The sequence below is a fragment of the Grammomys surdaster genome, unplaced genomic scaffold (assembly GCF_004785775.1).
Source record: "Grammomys surdaster isolate TR1022 unplaced genomic scaffold, NIH_TR_1.0 62, whole genome shotgun sequence".
Taxonomy (NCBI): domain Eukaryota; kingdom Metazoa; phylum Chordata; class Mammalia; order Rodentia; family Muridae; genus Grammomys; species Grammomys surdaster.
In genome coordinates, this window is record NW_021604564.1 from 23,802,266 (window position 1) to 23,819,234 (window position 16,969).

Here is a 16,969-nt window from a genome sequence, read left to right on the forward strand (position 1 = left end):
TCCTAGGCATGGCTATTTGCGCTCCTCTGGAGAAAGTGGGGATTTATAAAGACAAAGCAAGGGCTCTTAACAATGTCACTTTGCTTCGGGTTCATAATTCTTAAGATTCCCATCACTTTGGGGAGCCAACTTATTTAGTTTGAGCTCGCAATGACCAATGCCAAAGTATGTCATGCAATAAATTGTTGAGTGGGACACAGGTCAGGTTTTCAGTTGTCAGGTTCAGTTGCAAACAATGCTCAGAATATCTGTGCCTATGCTTCCAATTCTACATCAATTCCAGTGGGTTTAGTTTAGTTTCCAACATAACCTCCAGGCCCCTCCTTATTTGCTAGCCAGTTAAGGAATCAAGATGGTTTTAACCACCTAAAGTTTTCATTCAGTATTCACACAAGATTCTCCTGTCATAGCAAGTAGATGTGCTGTGGCTAATCAAAAGCTGCTGTTGATAAAAGTAACCTGCAATATCAGAAGTCAACATGTATAACTTTAAGGATACTTGAGGCGGGTCCTATGAATGATTCTTTGTTGCTGTGGATGTTCAGCTTTTCCTTCAGAGTACTGATGTCGCTGGAGTGCTGAACGAAGGTGCATCCTCTAGACTCAAGGATTGATGTGTGTTTGGCATCTGTGTTTGACATTAATAAAATGTTGACTTAAAACTCAACATCTATTGAGTTCTCCTTAAAGGCACAGGCCTATAATCCAGCACTAGAGCAGCACAGATATGAAGAACATAGGCTGTGCCATGAGTTCTAGGCCAGCTAAATTTCCAGAGTGAGGATTTGCCTGGTCATCTCACCCATCCTCATACAATGGATGCTTTTACTTTATTCTGAATTCTCTAAAGCAGATGCTGCAAACTCTGAAGCACCAGTGTGTGCTGTGTATCCTAGAGCACCATGGAAGCAATGATGAGAACAGCCAAGACTTCCAGTGGGTCCCTTTAAATCAAGATGAAGAATTTTAGAACCTAGACACTTGTTTAATTGCAGAAGCATTCTTTCCTTATATTTAATGAGATTGTGATATGTAGCATGAATATTTTATGTATCAGCATACTTATGAGTTGCATACACAGTGACATACATAGGCTCCGACTTGTCTCTGCTTGCTTCAGTCAATGACACTTCACCTAAGTTCCCCTTGACCCTCTCTCAGCCTTTCAGCTCAGTTAGAAACTGAGGAGCTAAAGAGAAGAACTCGAGAGTAAGATCAAACTTGTTACCAAATGAACCCAGAGATCTCTAGGAAGTGATGGGCAGATAGCCCCACCATGTATTTCTCTATATTTTCAAGTAAATAAATATAAAAATGAACATCTCAGCTGCCACTTCCATTCATTTTCCTTTCCATAATACTATCATTATATTTCACCTTTGAGTTTTGGGAACAAATACAAATGTTCACTGAGGCTGGAGAAATTACAATCATTTACAAGGCTCCAAGATTAAAAAAATTAGTCATTTTTCATCAGTCTTATGTCGATACCTTTTTAAAAGTATATTTTTCTTTTTTATAACTTTTTAAAATTTTTTGAATTTCCTTTAAGGATAACAACTAATTACACTTAGCATTTTCAAAAATGTTTTAAGTTTTTATTAAAAAGTGATCATATGGAAATATGATATAAACTTCATTTCTGAGGTTTTAAACACCAGAAATAATACACAAAACAAATGTATCCCAAAGAGCTTTGAGTCAAACTCAGAACTTCTATGTGGCTGAGAAATTAAAATGAAAGCTTCAAGCAACAGCAAAATCAGAATCCATTAGACACATTCCTTACAATGAAACAGTATAATGTGCTAATTAAATCAATATAAGAGAAAGTACCACAATAAGCCTTAACCCGCGAATTATATAAACACTACATTAAAAGGCACTTGGAATATACTTGTTAATTGGCTGTATTTACTCCCCAAACACAAGAATGAAATATAATGAAATCATTATGGGAAGGAGAATGAGTGGAAGGGACAGCTGAGCTCCACATACCGTGTGCTTAACTGCACGGGGAGAGCACATTCACCAACAAGCCACAAGCGATGCTGCTCATATACTAAGGAAGTTCCTAAGATGAAGCTTGTCTTCCAAAATCCCCATTAATGTTGAGTGTTAATTTAGTAAATCCGTGTTTTCGAGTGTTTTCTGCAGCTCCCTAACAAAACCGTAGCCCACCCTCAAGAGCAAAGGTTTCAGATTGCCTTACTTATGGCTAGAAGACCATCTGGTTTGTTTCTGTTGCATACAATCACTCAAGGGCTCACATGGTGATACATTGTTTGGTAACAAGTAAGTATTAACACTGGGTACAGTAATAGCAAGTGATGCTTCAATACCTTTAAATCAGTCCATTAAAATGGTATGGTTTAATCTCCTTTTAACTCGAACGTTGCAGACATTAGTAACATTTCTTGAGAGCTGATAAATTTTCATGCATTGTTTTCTTTTGGTTTTCTTTTGTTTTTTGTTTTGCACAGGTCCCAATTCAACCTCACAATGTCTCTGGGGTCTGGACTATTACCCACCCAGTATCCTACATCAGATCACTGAGAACTGGAAGACTGAGTTTTAAAACCTGGTAAGTGTCACTGTCTGATTTGAAGACAGTATGTTGACCTTTACAACTACAGCTTCCAGTGACATTTCAAGATGCATGCAGACACTGCTGTAACTGGAACAAGCATGTTCCAGAATAGCTTACTGTTTCTCCACACACCGCAAGAAAAATCCTCCAAGAGAGTGTGTCTATACTATGCTATGGTCAAATAACTATTAACAGCATGCTTGGGGAAGCTGGATAAAATAACCCAACAGAGTCCTTTAGTTACGCTGTTCTTGTTTCTATTTTATTACACGCTCAGTATGCTTTATCTGCATGTCAGTGCTTGTATTTTTTATACAACCAATGCACTGAAAATGCAAAAGGCAAGTAACTGAAAGTACATTTTACTCTTAATGTGGTAGAGGAAAAAACATGTTAGATTGTTTTTCATTCATATTATTCTGTAATTCAATGAGAGCTAAACTAAAGAAAATAGTGAGAGCAAGAAGAAATAGTAATATTTCCTGAGTGGGAATAAAAAGAAGAGTAAGTGTCAACTCTCTTAAGACCAGAGGAAATCAATACTTTGAGGAAGGAAATAAAATTAAATTTTAAAAAAACTGGATAATGCAGATGCTGTAATTTCTGAGTGTTCATCTTCTAAATACTATTTTGATCTTTTTCATGTGTATCTTAGATATAATCAGAAGGAGAGAAAAGCAGGTTTTGGCCAATTCAGAAGGCTTATGGGCCTATTACCTTTTTTGGTAAAAATCATGTGTTTTTATTTCCAAGCTACAGATTTTTCTGAATTAATTTATTTTTTAATTTTAGAAAATTGTCAGCATCAATAAACATGAGTGTAAAAAGAATTCTTTTTCCGTAAATGAACACTTCTCTAGTTCCCTGTCTGTGAGGAACTGGCTAGACAGAATGAACACCAAGCTCTGTGATTTTTGTTTCTGTTAAATATTCCCTATAGATCTCAACATTACAATACTGTGGGAAGAGGCAGAAGTGTGGTACTCACACCTCAACCCAGCTTAATCTGGACGTTGAGAAAAGGAGCCAGTCAGAGCTACAGACCAGGTTCTGGACCAATCAGGGACAATTACCCAGGCTGGGTCTCAAAGGAATATTTTTTAAAGGTCTGGGGCTGAAACTCAGTCGGGTGGCACTTGCCTTATGGGTGTGAGAGTAACAGTTAAAAAGGTCTTTCTGTAGGTTACCCAAGACCACTCCCCAGTCTTACTAGCTCAGAGTCAAAGTTTCAGAGAGGTGATGCCTCTCTTGCCTTGGCCGGCGTTTTCTCAGAGCTCAGCCACCGATTGTCCACTGAAGGACTGACACTAGCTTTACTCTTGACACATTCCGGTACTTTTGACATATTCCAGAATGAGCTATCAAACCAAGCCCCCAGGGCCAGGGCGAAGAGACTTGAAATCAGAGGCAGCCCAGGCGCGGGTTCAGCCGCTGCCAACCAGCCATCTGCTCACTGCAGTGGTCTGCGCACCCCTGCAGCATCCTGAATTCGACCATGTGCCACAGCCATCTTTCTCTTATATGTACCACCTTCCTGGAGGGAATGTTTGCCTGCCTCCATGAAGGTTTGAAATATACAACAGCCCTCTATTAAACCCCATTCGCTTTGACTATGACTTCCTGCTGGTCTTTCAGGTTTTGGTTGTTGTTGTTGTTTAAGTTTGCTTTCATAACATGTTGAACCCGGAAATGATCTATGGTAGACTCTCTAACTTAATTCTCACTGCCACCTAAAAACCACACCCTCATCCCCCACTGCTCTCTAAACTTTTGTGATGCATACTACTTTTAAAGATTTTTCAGATACAAAGGAAAGCTTAGCCAATCAATCTGAGTGGCACAGGAAGAGGCATCTATGTCACTACGCAAGATAAACACGGATGGCTTAATCTCTGTACAGCATCCAACTGTAGAAACCCCGATACAGTGTCAGAAATAAATTCTCATACATTAGCTTAAGTAACAAAAAATGTAATTTATTCTGCCTCACGGTACAACTCAGACAGATAACTGAGGGAAACTTTCGTCAAGATGAACAAGGTATGGCACCCACCATTCTTTGTCAAAACTGGCCAATAAATTGTGAACTTTTGGTCATGTCCAAGTTCACGCCCCCTCCCTTGCCGAAATGTTCTTGGATACAGTTGAAAGAAAATGGCCACATATGGTCCATTAGTTTAAATGAGGTTAGGAAAGAACAGGCTGGATTATTAATGACAGTAACTCACCCTTGCTTTGAGTCTCTGCTGTTGCCTTGCCGGGAACCTGGCAGTGCTCACAGACACATGAAGTCTAAGATTAAAGGGTGACTATGTCAAATGCGTGTTTGATACAAGAAAGGAAAATGATGTAAATTGGGTTTTTAAGGACTTCCTATTTGTACTTCCATAGTACAGCCTAACCTTTAGACTAACATTTCCTACATGGCTTCAAAAGTATTGAGGAAAAATTAATTCAGATAGCCTTCATTGTCCTTTCATGACATCCTTACCATATGCCTTATCACAATGATTGATGATTGCTTCAGTTGTAAAAAGCTGGATGTTTGAGGCTGCCTATCAATTGTCAAGGCAGCTATTGATAGGTCTGTAACCTGGACAACTTCTAAAATAATGAGCGGTGGATGTGGACTAAGAGCAGTTCAGGGAAGTGTCTCCAGGGCTCTTGTATCCTTGTGATGGAAAGGCATGAAATGGTGGGTTCCATGTGGGACCCTTGAAATAATCTCTTTCTCTTAGATTTCTCAGTCCAATGAAAAGTTCTGAAAGTCTAAGGATTAGTGCCCACAGTAATGTCACATGCACCTTCACTTGACAAGGTATGCCTCAACATACCTTGTATGCTGAACTTTTTAAAATATGTTTTGAAGGCTAGAGAGATAGCTTTCTGTTGTCAGGAGCGCATGCTTCTCCTGCAGAAGAGCTGGTTCACAGCATTCACATTAAGGTACCTCACAACTGCTTGTACTTTAGTTCTCGAGGCCCCAAGGCCTCTGACCTCAAGGAGCATCTGGAATCACGTGCATTTGCCCACACACAAACACACATACATGCAGGTAATTAAAATTAAAACAATGAATATTTTTAAAATAACTTAAAGTATTTTATAAATGAAACTCCAGGTCATGGACTGGGTTCAGGTCTCTAAGCAGTAAGTCCTTGTCACTTATGAAATGTCCCAAATCTCCAATATACAGTAATGTTTTATGAAAGCTGCAGAAGTCAACTACAAAGAATTGGACCATTGACTGCACAAAGGTTCCAACTTTTTGTTTTAGAAAATCCTTTGTTTTCATAAACCACTGTCCAGTAACCAGAGAGAAAACTGTTATATTAATTCAGTGTGTGTGTGTCTGTGTGTGTGTGTGTGTGTGTGTCTGTGTGTGTGTGTGTGTCTGTGTGTGCCTGTGTGTGTCTGTGTGTGTCTGTGTGTGTGTGTCTGTGTATGTCTGTGTGTCTGTGTGTGTGTGTGTGTGTGTGTGTGTGCCTGTGTGTATGTGTGTATGTGTCTGTTGAATCCCCTAGAGCTGGAGTCATAAGTGGTGGTAAGCTGGTTACCTGAGTTCTGGATACCAAAAGCAGGTCCCCTGGAAAGTAGTTCTTGACAAACTGAGCTCTCTCTCCAGCTGAGGGTTCAAACTTTTGACATCACAAATAGACAAAGAAAATGCTGAAAATCAATTTTCCTGAAGAGTAGCCCTCCTTGTCGCACTGAGTTAATGCTGTCATTGTTTCCTTCACCTTGCACGGAGGTGAGAATTTTTTTATTCAGAGAGACCTGTGGGGCACAGAGAAGGCAGTGAGTGCCCAGACCACTTAACCGTGGAAGACTATGACTACTTAAGCAAAGTGCTCTGAAATCCCATGCATGTACATTTTTTTTTATTCCAAGTAATTTAATCATAAAATCTCTGGAAATTTTTCCAGTTACTTAGAACTTACTAAACATTTCATGCAGATAAAGTTCTTAAGACAACTTTTAAGAAATGAAGTTGTGGATGGAAATGGAATGTGTTTTGCAGATCTGCAGATGAGAAAACAAAACCTAAGACCTGTTGGGTATTATATTTTTCAGTCACTTTTCCCTTGGAGGATCATATTTATCTGGGTCATAAAATAAAATTATAGAAATGTTAAAGAGGGCCAAACTCACATTAACAAAATAATCAGAGCTCTTAAACCCTTCAGTAATTGTCACTAATAGTTATGTGAAAAATAAACATTTCCCTGACATATATTAGTGCTGGGGAGACCTAAATGGAAGGTCTTGTTCCATAGTTAACTCTCAGGTATTCTAGGAGATATGACCAGAGTTATTATGAAGTTGTTGTTTTGCCTACAAATTTTGTATTGAAAGGTCTTACAAAATATAAGAAGATAGACTCTGATCCTTTGTTTACTCTAGCCAATCCTGTATCAGCCATTCATGCTGAAACAGGTTAACAATTATTCACATGACATTGCCTTAGTCCATTTCATCTTGCTGTACTACGGAGCAGAGAAGTTTATTTGGCTCATGGTTCTAGAAACTTAGAAGTCTAGGACTGAATTGCTGAATCCACAGGTAGAGTAAATGATATTCAATTTGACAGGGCTTGAATCACACAGGAGACTCATCTCTGGGTATGTCTGTAAGGAAGTTTCTAGAGAGGTTTAACTCAGTCCATCCAAATAGTCCCATCCTGAATGTTGACAGAAGTAACCCATAATCTGGGGTGTGAGACTCAGGGAAGATGGAAAAGCAAGAAAGCACAAGTTTTTGTTGCTCTCTGCATCTTCACTGTGGACTCAGTGTAACAGACTGCCCCATGATGCTGCAGACACAGTAGGACACCTCCTTGGTCATAATGAGCTGTTTCCATAAACTGTGACCCAATAGGAACCCTTCCTTCCTTGAGTTGATCTCGTCAAGTATTTTGTCGCAACAGTAAGAAAACAGTACCAACTCCTGATCAGCATACAATGAGAATTCTTAGAGTCTAGATGTAGGCAGGATCTGATTCTGAATGTGTGTTCAAAGAAAGGGAGGATTCCTGTTGGGTTGTCGACAAGGCATTTAAACCAATGTATTTGGCACTTATTAAAGTCACCAGTCTGTTTAAAGCTTTGAACACCTTAAGTTGTTGGCAGTGTGGTCAGACTTGCTCTGGTAGAACTCAATCTATTTTTCAACCTTCTGATGAAAATGGTTGATTAATTTTTGATTAAATGAAGATGTAGTCAAAATAGAATGACAGCCATAAAATAAAACCTTCTACAGACCCTGATTCCATCCCTCAACACCACAGAGAAAGAAGCAAGTAAGGATGGACAGAGGAAGGGAGAACTTAGATGAACATTCTTCATCTAAGAATGAAGTTTTGGCTAATAATCCTTGAGAAAAATGAAAGCAGACAATGATTGTTGTACCAAATGACCATGAAATTGCAGATAGAATACATGCTAGCATACTTCTTTATCATTTCAATACTGTTCATACCTGTTTTTTAAAAGTGAGTATAGCGCTCAGAGGACAACTGTCTGGAGTCAGCTTTCTCTCTTGATAGAGCCCCAGACACTGAATTAACTTTGTCATACTCAGCGACATGTACCTTTACAGACTGATCTGCTCTCATGAGCCCAGACTTGTTTTTTAAACAGTATTATATTTATATATTATTATATATATTTCTCATTACACTATAGGAACTGGTTGCTTGGAAATATTTTTACATAAGCATATCTAATAGACAACTTGAAATATGGTGTTCTCTCCTACAGCAAAAATTATTCATTAGTGGAGAAAAATAAATAAGTCAAAATTTAAAAATGAGTAAAGTACAAACATTGCCAGAAATATTTTAATGATTACTTTACTTGCAACCAAGTATACAAAATACGTAAAGCCTGTTATAGCCTGCTATACTACACATCAGTATGGGCTCTGATTTTCAGTTACTCAGAATCTACAATTAGATTAACTCTGTTATATTTCAGTCATGACATTTTCATTATTTCTTTGCCAACACCCAAATTATGGCATCCACATGAGAGGCTATACATTCCCCCATCCACATTATTTATGTTGGTAAACTCAAAAACACAAAAATTATGTTAGTAGTAGGTCTTTGATCACATCTCTGCAAATCAGATTTCACAAACATAAGACTCATGTAGAAACTGGCTAATAACCAACATGCTCACTGTCAAATTAACTGGTCCCATCTGAGGTGATAAATGAAAGGTCCATAGCTGCAAGCCATAGGATATGAAAAATGGCTCCTTGACATCTGTTCTTAACATCTGGCTTTGCAGTCTATGTGCCCATGTAAATGGAACATGGAATTCCATTTTGCCCCTCAAGTATTAGCTTCTGTGATAATTTGTATCTGAGTTATACACCCCTGTAGCATCCACTAAATGAAAGGATTTACTGTTAGATTAATAAAAACCAAGTATTCAGGATCAGAAGGGGTTTACCCTCTACATTTATGCACCAATAATTCAGAACCAGCAACCTTGGGATAATATTCATACAAGCCTTCTTCCATGCACACACATACATACTTTGCCTCTAATGTTTCTATATAAAAAAGCTCCTTTAAATCAACTATAAATTTATTTTCAAAGGTACTGGTAAGAGACATTTCTACAAAGTTTTTCAAGGACAATGTGAGCTATATATTAGACATGAGTACATACTGATTGTCTCTGCAACAATATTTTTAACAATTAGGATAAAATACAATATGTAGACCTATGCAAAGAAAAAGCAAGTTAAAAAAAAGTTCTTGTCACAAATGCATTGGTAACTAATACGCTTGTACTAGGAAAACTAACTGAATGTGGAGACAGCCCTTGAAAAACTCAAAACAACACTTGCTGTATATAGAGTATGAATAATATGATTAATACACATAGATGTAGTTTGTATAATATTTTAAGTGCTTCAAAGGGTTGATTTTATTCATCTACAATTTTGCTTAACATTTTGTATATACTCTGGAAATAGACCATGGGACTTTCAAAGTATAACTTTGTCAAACAATAAATTTTGCTTTAAGTGAGGCTTGGAAGAGTATTGGAAGGGGGCATGGCCAGAAACATGGGGTCTTTGCTTGATCTGCTCGCATCCACCAGTAGAATGAAGTGATTTGTACATCAAGAATTTGCAGAGCACAGAACTTTCCAGTCCACACACCCACACCTAAGACCTTTCAGGATATGCACTCTGACAGAATTGAGAAAATGCTAACAGCAAGAGCAAGCCTAAGGCCTAAGGTAACAATTAGATGAGCACCGACAGCATCCAGCTCCAATGAGAGGGTGTCAAGCACTGGTCCCTAAGGGGGAATCAAAAACAAGAAGTCAGGCAAGGGGCAGAATGGTGTGTCCTAGGTACAGAAAAATTGCAAGACACCACTGAGTCAGGAAACAGCTCAGTAGGAAGAGACAAAAGGAAGTGTGCTTGGATATCTTGTGTTTTAGGAAATGGGGGTAGCAGGATGGGAGCTAGAGAAGGAGGAAAAAAGAAGCAGAACACAGAGAACTAGACACAAGTGAAAGGATTCATACTTCATCCAACAGAACAGGGAAAGGTGGAGCTGCTCAATAAGTGCTGTGCAGAGAAGTTTTATACTCATGGCAAATATTGTGTTGTCAAAAAACATACAAGTACAATCACTGCCCAGATTTAACATGCATTATGCGTGTTTGATATTATGCAAGGAATTATTATTTCCTTTTATTTATTTTTTGTTTTATTATTCTATTTTATGTTTTGAAACAGGGTCTCATTAGGTACCCATGACTACCATGGAACTACATAGACCAGGCTTACCTCAAACTCACAGAATAAGGTTGGGCAGTTTTTGTTGGTTGGTTGGTTGATTGGTTGGGTGGTTGATTACTTGCTTGCTTGCTTGCTTGCTTGCTTGCTTGCTTGCTTGCTTGCTTGGCTGGCTCTTCTCTCTCTCTCTTTCTCTCTCTCTCTCTCTGTGTGTCTGTGTGTGTGTGTCTGTGTGTGTGTGTGTCTGTGTGTGTGCCTGTGTGTGTGTGTCTGTGTGTGTGTGTCTGTGTGTGTGTGTGTCTGTGTGTGTGTGTGCACATAGAGGTCAGAGGAGGATGGCAGGTGGTCTATGCTGTCTCTGTCTATCTTACTCCCTTGAGAAAATGTCTCTCACTGAAGCTGGAGCAGGGCTGGCAGCCAGAAAGTCCTAGTTACCCACCTGTACTCTCTCTGGGACAACAGTATAATATTAACAATGTTTGCTTGTCATATTCCTTAGTCTTGACACCTAACACATTGTTATAGAATAAGAAAGTAGGTTATTATGAATATACACTTTTATCTAAAATGTTTCTTTTACTTATTTATCACTAATTAGGTCTTTCTTGGAATGGACAAACAGGAGAGCCAAAAAGCATGGGAACTAGTACAATTAAAATGAGGTCTGTAGAGATCAATGGAGTGAACATTCAGGTCTACTTCTGTGAACTTACAGCTAGTTGAAAATGCATCCACAGTATTACATATTAGTTTAATCCACATACTTCTTCAGCTTCAACCATAACAGAGATATCATTGTAGATTTCCAGGTCATTAATTTTTATACACCTAATTTTTCAGTTCGTGTAGGTGTGGGCCTATGTCTGGATGTAGTGTGGTATTGTACAAGTGTGGAGATCAGAGACCATTTGAAGGGGTTGTTTCTATTCTCCCACCACATGGGTCTTAAAGATGCAGATCAGGTTGGGGTGTGCTTTCCCTTGAAGGCATCTCAGGAGCTCTTGTTATGATGTTTAACAATGTGCTCTTTGAACACTAACTTTACTCTGTAATTCATCACCATAGCTACAAACAGGATGTGTGAGCCAGCCATCCCCTCCAAACTCAACTGTTAAAAAGTTGTATTTTTTTAAGTGCTACATATTTTGAAGATTCTTCAGACAAGTGTCAAGAAGCTCTGGGCATAGTAAAGTTGAATACAAATGCATTAGCAACAACAACATCTGACAGCAACTTAAATTGTGCAGACAGGAAATATTACTAATGCAGAGAGCTGTGCAGGCCCAGCCTTATGGGTAAGGATTGCTAAAAAATGACATCTTTGACTGTAATACTTAGGAGAAGAGATTTTAGTCAACACAAAAAACTCAGTCTAAAGTGCTTTAAAAATTGTCATTGTGACTCTCATTGTCTAGTGGCCCCATGGAGCTGAAGTACCAGCTTGGCCTGGTCCGCCATTGCAGGAATAAAAGACTTAAACTCCCTGGTGATTTGTAATCTTAGTGAGTGGGACAGGGCTGGCTCCTTACTACAGCAAATTGTCCTTGAAACTTCAAAGACGAACTTCCCAGGGAAAAAATAAACAAGCGAAAAAAAGGAAAAAATAAGATAAAATGCTTTCAAGGATGCAGCCAGTCATGTGGCTTTCATGCTTGAGAAGAAGATACTACAGAGGGAGACAGGCTCTGTATTTCAAAATAAGATAATTTTTATCTCTTTGGAGCATACGTTTAGATCATAAATGCTAGTGGATGTTCTGGATGCTTTAACTACCAGAAATACAAATAAAAGAATCCAGAAGTGATTAAGTGCGTCCAAAGCCTCTTTCGTTATAAGCCTTATAATTGTGGCTTTAATTTTTGCATATCTACAGTCTAGTTGTATTGGTATAAAACATGATCATAAGATCAACGTTTAAAATATAGCCACATTCCTTCATCTAATATAGATCAAATCATCATCTGTTAGTCAATGTTTATTGTATTCATCTGTAGTATTTATAAAACATAAAAATAGCTTTTATAGTTGGTACATTGATAATACTTTTTAGTGGAGGAACTGAAGACAAATATACCAATTCCAAGGATATCATTAAAGAATTAGCTATTTTAAGGATGATAAACAAAACAGGCAGAATCAGAATACATTTTCATTTTATCTCACTAGTCACTGAGTGACTACATTCAGAACAGGACTTAACACTATCAAAAGTTGTCAAATTTACATGTCTCCTGCCTATTTTTCCTTTCTCTTTTATATAAAGATTTATTCTGGCAAGTTCAGGGCACCATAAAAGCACTTTGCTTTCAGCTGTGTTTGTTTTAAAATCCATCCATTGAGCGTAGAAGAAGGGGTAGGATTATTCTTTGTATCAAAGAATACTTCAAAATCAATAGTCAACCTGTATATTAACATATTAATAATTTCTGACATACAGTACTTCTAACCATGGCTACATTAACAGGGTATTTCCAGGGCATTCCTCAGCTGACAAGTAATTTACTAAAGAAACAGGATGTTATATCAGTGGTGCCAGAGATAACTTTAAGTAACACAGACTGACAAGAGAAGTATGATTTTAGTTATTTCTCTTACAAGGACAAACACCACATTTCTAATAACTGTAAGATAATTTTAGGTATTCATGAATACCTATATAGTTCGCCTGTTATATATAATGTATATGATATATATATATTATACATATATATATTTATGAAGTAAATTGGTTTAGGAGGCTAGGGCAATGGTTAAGTCAACCCTTGCTTTCTTCCAAACCTATTGCTGTGCAAACATGGTGATTGTGTTTGAGCTCCCAAATTTATGTTAATAAAATATATAAACAAATAGATGGAGAAGCTGTAAATGGTCATATGCTTCAAATCTCAGCGTAGAGGAGGCACAAAAAGGCAAATTGTTAGGGCTTAGTTACAAGCCAGCCTAGACAAATCAGCCAGTTTCAAGCCAGTAAAATGCTCACATCAGAAATCAAGATGGACAGTGGCTGAGGAATGACAGCTGAGGTGAGCCTCTGGCCTGCACATGCAGACATATACACACGCACGCACATGCACACACATGCACACACACACAAAATGATTTTGTTTAATTTAAGGGCATAATCGTGTATATTTGTAAAATTATCACCATATAAATAAGAAATGATTTCAAAGCCAGTGCGGAGTTCGGTGTTGCTACTATCCATTCTGCACACAGTTACAGCCTTAGGATGTGATCTACGATGTCTCTGGAAACCTAAATTGCCTCTCATATTTTAATACTACTGATAAAATCTCATAAGAATTCTCAATAATAGTGATCTGGATGAAAAAATAAAAAGAAAGAAAGGAAGAAACACTTGCTACTTTTCCAGAGAAAAACAAACACGATTTGAAAATACTAACATCAATGAAGAAATGTCAGTTTGGGGAAATAAAATATAGGAAATTGATGTAAAACATGTTTTCTTTGCATTTTTCACTTACTATATTTAACTTGAATTAAAATAAACATTATGAAAATGTTCCTAAAATGTTACTCATAATCTGAGCACCTATAAAATATCATTTAGCCTCTCAAGATTTCATCATCATTCAATTTCTACTTATGACTATTTTTTCAAATTTGTCACTTGAATAGTTATTTCAAAAAAAGCTTTATGGATTGTTTTTATTATTTTAATTTTTAAGACTTATTGTATTTGTATTGCTCTGTGGCAGAAGAGAGGGTCGGATCCCCAGAATCTGAAGTCATATGTAGGTGTGAGGCACATGTGCATAACAGAAAGCAAACCAGGGTCTTCTGCAAGGACAGTAAATGCTCCTATTGATCTAGTTCTTTAGTCCCAAGATCAAGAATTGTAGTGTGTGTGTGTGTGTGTGTCTGTCTGTGTGTGTGTGTGTGTGTGTGTGTATGCTTGTCATGCAATCATAAAAACCAATTTAAAGTTCCATTCTCATATTCACCCTGGAGTGATGCCCATTTTTCATGTCTGGTTGTTTTCTTCCATTGTAGTTAAAGTTCACAATGACAGTTCACTCATGGTTGATTTCCCTAACTGTGCGTTGGGAGACACTGGCTATCCAACGCTCACTGCAACGCTTTGCTGAGCCTGCCCCTCCCTCCTCTAATTTTGAGAATCATTGTATGTCCCAGCTGTATTTCTTCTTATCTTTGCACAGTTTAGCTATGGATATGAGAATGCACGTGGAGGCATGAATATGCAAATGAGAGTCCACTGGAATTGGCCTCAGACATTTGATTTAATCAGATCTGAGTGTCTCATCCTACTGTGAGACATCTTTAAGCTAGCTTCCTGAGTTTGACTCACACAACCTATAATGATCAGGCACCATATTAAAATAAAAACAGAAAAAATACCTTCTTCTTTGTGCCTAGCTTCAGGGATGTTTCAATACTTTTTCCAAACGCTAAGTAAACTCACACCTGCGCCAATAAAGAGAGGCACATCTGTATATGCTTGTCTAGAGTCTATGTCTATCTTACATCTTACATACATAATAATCATTAATATTGTTGGCATCTCCAGAACTTTCAGGGACTTGGATTTAAGTGAAGGTCTTCCAGCTATTTCTCAGATGTAAAGGATTAGCTCAACTATTTGTTTTTATTGTTTCTTGTAACGTGTTCACAGTCTCTGGATTAGGGCAAGGACATCTTTTGAAGGACATTCTACCTTCTGTGACTTCTAAAGAAACATGAAAATAATACTTGAACAAACAAACTGAAATTAGTGTAAAAAATTCCAGAATATTATTTGTCATTTCTGACATAGTATAGTACTACATATAGGAAATACTATTTGAAAATTTGTCTAGTTCCATCTTCAATGGCATTTTTCTTCCATGTCCTAATGTAAAACTGGGGAGGAATAGAGTTCATAAAATTAGAAGTTTTCAAATGGGTTGAAGAACATTAGGATGCTGTGAAAGGCAATGCCATTCAAAATCCACAAGAAGAAACCTGCTCAACACATTTCCTGAATAACTGTGCCTTAAACATATGTGTTTACAGAAGAAAGAAAAAAACACTTATTCAAAATGCTCTGCATAGGTAAAGATAAAAAATGAGAAATGTCATCAACAAAAAATAGTTGAATGGGAATGGTTTTTTTTTTTTTGACTGTGTAGCCTAAACAAAGATAAAAAATATTGTGAAACTTAGAAGTTGGGGAAAATATGATTAAAATTTGGGAAATCATCCTTAGCCTCTTTCCTTTGGCTTTTGAAAAGACGTTTGTTCAAGATGCATGAACTGGTGCCAAACAAAAACAGGAAGCGCAATGGAAATCACCCAGACTTTCCTCTCTCATGACAGCTTGGAGCTGATAAAAGCAAGTGTACAAACAAGGCCAGCCCAGAGAGCCAGAGAGCCAGAAAGCCAAAGCTGAGCTGGCCTCCTTTTGATCTACCCAAACCAAATTCCCTCTTCTGATTTAATATATAGTGAAAACTGACATGGAACAAAATTTTGGCATCTGTTTATTTCATAAGGACATTTTGCTAAAAGCCAAATAGTAACTGCTTAGTTCTTGCACTCCAATGCTAAAGGAAATATTGACAACCGTGAATCTTTTCCCAGCAGTACTTACTCCATAGCTGAAGAGCATGTTCCCATAAATCTGGGGTGAAAAATCAGGCTAATTACTGTATACTTTGAAATATAAAATGTGCCAAAATTGGGTACATCAACATTATCTGACATGACTTCAAACAGCAAACTGAACTTGCAAGACATTGAAAATGTGCTTAATGGATGTAGGTAAAAAAGACAAAAACTTCTAGAAACAATTGTTTTGTTTTGGTCAAGTTAAGACTCTCCATGAGTGAACACGGATGAGCAATCTCTAAGACTCAAATTCAAGAACGAATGTAGGAACATTTGAAAAGACCCATACAGCTGTGGTACCTCATTCATTATGTTATGGAAATAGGTAATCATTGTGTTTGCTGAATATGAACATAAAGATTACAGATCAATAATTATTCTGGGAGTTTCACTGAATATTTCACCTAAACAGAGCAATAGCATAGCTGTATTTATCCGTGTATAGTGGTGTGTGCGTGTGCGTGTGCATGTGTGTGTGTGCGTGTGTGTGTGTGTGTGTGTGTGTGTGTGTGTAAAATGCATTTTCACATGTTAAGTGACAACAAAATCTACTAGCCATGGGGATGTGTAGCAGTGACTTCTCTAGAAGTAGGCATTAGAATGTCATAATCCCTAACACAGTGAATGTGAGTGTAGATCTTTCGTCTGAAACAAATTTATTTTCTTGGCATAGTAAATTCGAGACTTGTTGTCACAGCTGTTATATATGACCATGACCGTGGAACCATGTACCTCACAGAAATTTTTACTGGCCTCCTCCACTCACATTAGTTTCAATGAGATTCTCCTGAACTTTGTTTGTTTCTTTCTGAAACAGAAACCTCCAGTTCTCTACCTTGAGATTAACCATCTAGGCCCAACCAGATAAGCTGAGACTTCCAGCCACAACTGGAGTCGGTTCCAATCACACAGTTCTCTGAAGAATTTTTCTGACCAATACAGATTGTATTCTGGCATCTGGCATCCAGCCCTCCTCAAGAAGAT